Raw genomic sequence first — 5773 nt, forward strand, 5'->3', positions numbered from 1 at the left:
ATGCATCCAATAGACAATAATATATCTAATGCTAATGAGTATGCATATATTTGTCTCTTCATGTGCAGTGAGTCTGTGTGCATTTCTTAGTGTGGGTATGTCCTTTTGCCCACTTGTTTTTCATCTAGGTGGAACGTCTGTCCGTAGTCTCTGAAATGGTTTGATCCCCTCTTGTTTCTTTTCTCATTGTCCATTCTTTTTCACGTGGACCATAAGTCCACTGTTGTTGTTCGAGTCTGTGTCACTCCAGTTCCATCCATCCCATGGTGGGTCTCAGGGTTTCTAGATCTTTTAGGCTTAGGGTTCTGGATCTTGCAGGTCTGGAGATCTCTGGGTTTTCTAGCTCATGGATCACTGTTCTTTTTCTTTTTCTTGAGAATGTCCCATGGCTCCACTGGTTCAGCTGGCCTTCTTGTTCTTCAAACAACCAGATCATCTTTCTCCAGGAGGTTACCCATTCGAGACAAACATCTCGATGCTTATATCTGAAACAATAATCAGAAGAGGTTGCCCCCCTTTCCCCCACAAGAATCTTTTCACATTTACACATCAAAATCACAGACATTTCATCTCAAAACATCAAAAAATCAGTAATGTCTTAATTCATTTTAAAATTAATGCTATTAAAACATTTCTTATAAATACATTTACATATAAATGCCAATAAAACATTTTTCATAAATTATAAAGAATCACCCCCCTTTTGATAGAAAACACTTTTTTTTTCTAAAATGTGCTACTATCATACAACAATTTTTTAATTCACATCAGCATCTGCTTGTGACTGAGTTACAGTCGTTCATGCAGTGATGTGTCTGTCAAAGTGTAAACGTCTTCTTCTTTATTTCCTTTCAAACATTCCAGGTGAACCGTGCTTAGCAATGTATTTAATGATAATTTCTTCCATTTTTAAAATCTTATTGAACTGTAACAATTCAAAAACTGCTCACAATGTCTTGTTTCGATGACTATACGTTATCTAGTTGCTTTAAGATAACCATTAGTCTAATTCAGACACAAATGAACTCCATCGGGCCTTAAATTTTACTACTCTAAATAGTTAAAAATTTAACACTGCCTCAGTACGTTGGGCAAAACCACACTGCTTTCTATGTGCGTCAGACTCACTTCACTATAGTGCACTTCAGTTATTCTTTCAAATAATGTTTAGAAATAATCCTGTGACCACACTGCATTGGGTCATTTCAGTTACTTTAGAATTTCATCAGAATTGTAACAACTCTACACTCAGTTTCAGTTACGTTAGAAACTTACCACTTTGTTTCAATTACTTTAGAAACAACAATTCTAATACAACTCTGCCACCACACTGCGTTGGGTTGATTCAATTACTTTAGAATCTTAACAGAATTATAAGAGACCAACACCAAGTTTCAGTTACTTTAGAAACTTTAAACTTAAGCACTTTGTTTCAGTTACTTTAGAAACAACAATTCCAATACAACTCTACCAACACACTGCATTGGGCTGATTCAGTTCCGTTAGAATCTTAAACAAAATTGTACAGAATAGGCTTAAAAACTCCTCCTGCTAATACTGAATAAACCAAATTCTCTTCTGTCCTTAAAACTTCCTGTCTAGATTTTTTTTTTTTTTTAAACGTGGGGGTTTCCCTGACAAAAACCAGCATAAAAAAAAGAAAACGGCTTTTTCTTACCTTTCCCCACTTTTTTGGAAATCCCTCGATGGGTTGTTCGCCAATATAACAAAAATGATGAGGACGTTGAAGATCTCAATGAAGAAGTTTATTGCAGCATAGCAGTGATAAAGTACATGAAGCACTTTGGAGTGGAATCTGGGTCGAGGCAGACTACAAATTCTTACAGCTGGGTAGTGTAAAGTGTACAGATAGAGATTCTGCTATTTCATGCATAACTGCTTCAAGTTTTTAACATGTTAATATCCTGTCACATTTACTGTTGCTCAGCAAAATTTCGCTGATTTTTTTTTTTTGTTTGTTTGTTTGTTTTAAATATTTTAAGTAGACGTTCATCTAACATTTTCAGAACATTCAGAGAACATTCAAAAGTAATGTTCCCATAATGCAAAATTATAAAATAGAATCTTCCTTTAACCAAGAAAAAACATTTTTGAAACATAGAAAAAACTGGACGTTTTGAACGTTCAGGGAACATTTAGAAATAACGTTTTAGCAAAACGTTCTCAATAAGCCATGAACTCAATGGTACTCGCGCTGTCTGACACACACCCAAAACACCCGCTTCTCAGACAGCATACGATTCCAAATAGAATTCTATTTTGCGACCTTTGCTCTTGAATTGTCAAATACAAGCAAAATTGTCAAAATGGCTGCTGTGCCGTGTATTACAGAGACGTTTATGTCATAAATAATAATGCTATGCATTTAATAAAAATCAATGTTTATGCAAATATATTATATGGAAATGTATGTTCTCTTTTTAATAAAAGATCAGATGAAATAAGTAAAAATAACTATATTGTGATAATTGTGAAATAAAATCACTATTAATATTGTGTATTACGATTTTGGGACATTTATGCAGACAGGCAGAAGTCAGGCAGATAGCTTGGAAATATTTCCATTATTTGTAATATCACAGATAAGAATTTAACAGTAAAATGTAAGTTATGTCATTATATTGTTGCTTAATTTTGACGTCAGGGATGTTTCTAATAGCTGCGTTTCTAATGTTGGGATGTTTCTAATAGTTGTTTTTCTTCATTTCAGAAACACCTGCTGAATGTAGGAAGAGGAAAGGAATTCATTCTTTTGTTAAGAGATTATGGAAGGCTTTTTTGCAGCTTGTCATCAATCGGATGCGCAAGTTTGACAACTTTCTTTATGTTGATATTGTAAGCTGGCCAAAACCTGAATGTGTATTTAGTTAAGTAAGTAAGTATTAGTAAATAATAGTTAATACGCCCTTATGAAGCATTAGGTGTGCATGTGATTGGCAAATAAGCCTAGAGGCACCAAATAACTTTGAGCTGAAAAGGCTTTTTTAAACGTATCTAAAAAGATCAAAGAAAAGTACATGTAAAAATGATGTTTTCTTCAGATTTTTACCCAGCTGACTTTCTGTCTACTACTTTTCTCTAGCCTGGGCATCCTGAACCTCTCATTACAGAAGTGGCGCTGCTGCCAATGATGAGGCGAGAACCCATAAGCCACTACGTCATACAACTATACGAGTGGTTTGAACATCCTCGAAAATTCACTTTCGTTATGAAGTACCCGTAACCCTGCGAGAGCATTCTGGACTTCATCAATCGTAATCGTCAACTGGATGAAACAATAGCATGGGTCTTCATGTGACAGGCTGTGCTGGCAGTACAACACTGCATCGAGCATGGTGTTTTTCATAATGACATTCATGCGGAGAATTTCCTGTTGAAGCACACATTTGTCACAGTTCCCTCCTGTCCCGGACTCCATCTTCCATCATCCTCCCTGATTCACACCTGTATTCACTTCCTCATTACCCTCCTGCTGATCATGAACTCCCTGCACCTGGACTTCATTATCTGCACACCCTTTATAATGGACTCACTTCCCTGCACTCCTTGTCTGTTCTCATGTTGGCTTTATTGTTTAGTTGTTCTGTTCCTTCGTTAAATAAACCTGTTCAGTTAAAGGTGAAGTATGTAAGACTTTTTATATATAGCTCAATGTATAGCGAGAATTTTGGGCGTGGTTACTGTAGCAGGCGGAGCCATGGGAAATGAAATGCAGCTTTAGTTACAGAAGTGAAATCCAAAATTCGCTGCATTTATACCTTCAAAGATTGAACAGGTCATGAACACGTCAATGTGAACACAATATTGTGATACGACGCACTACAAAGCATGCTTCAATACCATACAGCATCATCATGCACCCATTCAGAAAGCAAATTATCATAAAGACAAATGCATCACAACTAAAAGTATTCCTATTATGTTGGACCTGAAACATGAAGAACCAGTTGGGTTAAAGATTTAGTTCACCCAAAAATTAAAATTCTGTCATTAGTTACTCACCATCATGTCGTTCTACACCCGTAAGACCTTCATTCATCTTCGGAGCACAATTTAAGATATTTTTGATGAAATCCGATGACTCAGTGAGGCCTCTATTGCCAGCAGGACAATTAACACTTTCAGTGCCCAGAAAGGTACTAAAAACATATTTAAAACAGTTCATGTGACTACAGTGGTTTAGCCTTAATGTTATGAAGAGACGAGAATACTTTTTGTGTGCGCCAAAAAAGCAAATAACGACTTTTCAACAATATCTAGTGATGGGCGATTTCAAAACACTGCTTCATGAAGCTTCGAAGCTTTACAAATCTTTTGTTTCGAATCAGTGGTTCGGACACCAAAGTCACATGATTTCAGTAAACGAGGCTTCGTTATGTCTGAAGATGAACGAAGGTCTTACAGATGTAGAACGACATGAGGGTGAAAAATTAATGACATAATTTTCATTTTTGGGTGAGCTAACCCTTTAAGTTGGGGAAGAAGGTGCCTTTGCAAGGTTTTTTGAAAATGTACTTTATTTTGTAATTCCGCTCGGTGCCACTAGTGTTGCAGAAACTACATACTTCACTTTTAAAGTAAAGATAAGGAACATTTATATATTACATATTATATATTTAGTATATCAATCATGTTTTAGATGCTGTTTTCATAGATGCCAAGTCACATGGTCATGACTAACCAGCTCTCTCCTTATTAAAATTGGTACAGAATGCAGTGATCTGATTAGCCAGTGCCTAGCCCGGTATCCAACTAAACAGCCAACGTTAGAGCAGATGTTACAACATAAATGGATTAGAAAAGATCTAGATTGGAGAAGTTCAGGAGAATCACTTGATCAGTGATTTCAGGTGTGAGGAAGTATAACAGACAGAGTAGATTATTATCATTTGTCTTCAATTCTGGTTTATTTGAAGTGAGATTTTCAAATTTGTGTTCATTGTAATGTTCTTGTTATAGTCAAGTCAAGTCACCTTCATTTATATAGTGCTTTATACAATACAGATTGTTTCAAAGCAGCTTCACGGTAATAAATAGGAACATAACAGAATCAGTGATGCAAACAGAATTCAATTCTGTTTTAAATCCGCTCTAAAAAAATCATTCATGAGTTGACTTGTTCAATAATCTTTGTATTGCATAGGAAATAACATACTTGCTGTCCTTGGTGGAGGGCTTGAGTTTGAAACTTGACCCAAAGCCTGAAGTCCAACCCCAACCTGACAGGGAACTCAGAGCCTGTCCACATCTGAGCAAGAAAATGAGAGACTGCAAGACTGGAAAGAAGTCATCAAGTCATCACAGCCACATTTGCTTTGTTTTAAAAGTCATTTTTGTTTTGTTTATTTATATAGCGCCTTATATATGACCAATCTGTATATATGACCCCTTTGAATAAATGCTTTCAATGAATACAAAAGAAGAAATGCTTTTAAACAGTCTCAGCCTATGAGCAACCTTTGAAGTGAAAAGGCAAATACCTATTTTGTGCTTCCCACAATAAATCTGTAAATAAAAATGTAAATAAAAATCTACATGGTTGCAAATTGAGTGCATTGTAGAGTCTGTCTAAAACATAACCCTACAATAAATGAGACTAGAGCCTGTGGACAGTAATAATAATTTGGTGCATGACACCCGCATTGATTATTAAGGTTAAAGAAGCTATTCTTGTATTAGAAAGATTTACGTCAATCTTGAAGCTTATAGGATAGTTGCCTAAAAACATAGTTCTGTCATGAAACTCTAGATG

General features: G+C 35.7%; 1 long non-coding RNA gene across 1 annotated transcript; it reads left to right on the forward strand.

Annotated features, from left to right (window-relative positions):
* The first annotated feature begins 483 nt into the window (after positions 1-483).
* On the forward strand, positions 484-5567 carry LOC127494882 (uncharacterized). The gene is made up of 3 exons (XR_007925001.1): positions 484-1851; positions 2732-2892; positions 3104-5567. It is a non-coding gene; the product is annotated as an uncharacterized LOC127494882 (long non-coding RNA).
* The last annotated feature ends 206 nt before the right edge of the window (positions 5568-5773 follow it).

Source organism: Ctenopharyngodon idella, chromosome 14, assembly GCF_019924925.1.
Source record: "Ctenopharyngodon idella isolate HZGC_01 chromosome 14, HZGC01, whole genome shotgun sequence".
Taxonomy (NCBI): Eukaryota; Metazoa; Chordata; class Actinopteri; order Cypriniformes; family Xenocyprididae; genus Ctenopharyngodon; species Ctenopharyngodon idella.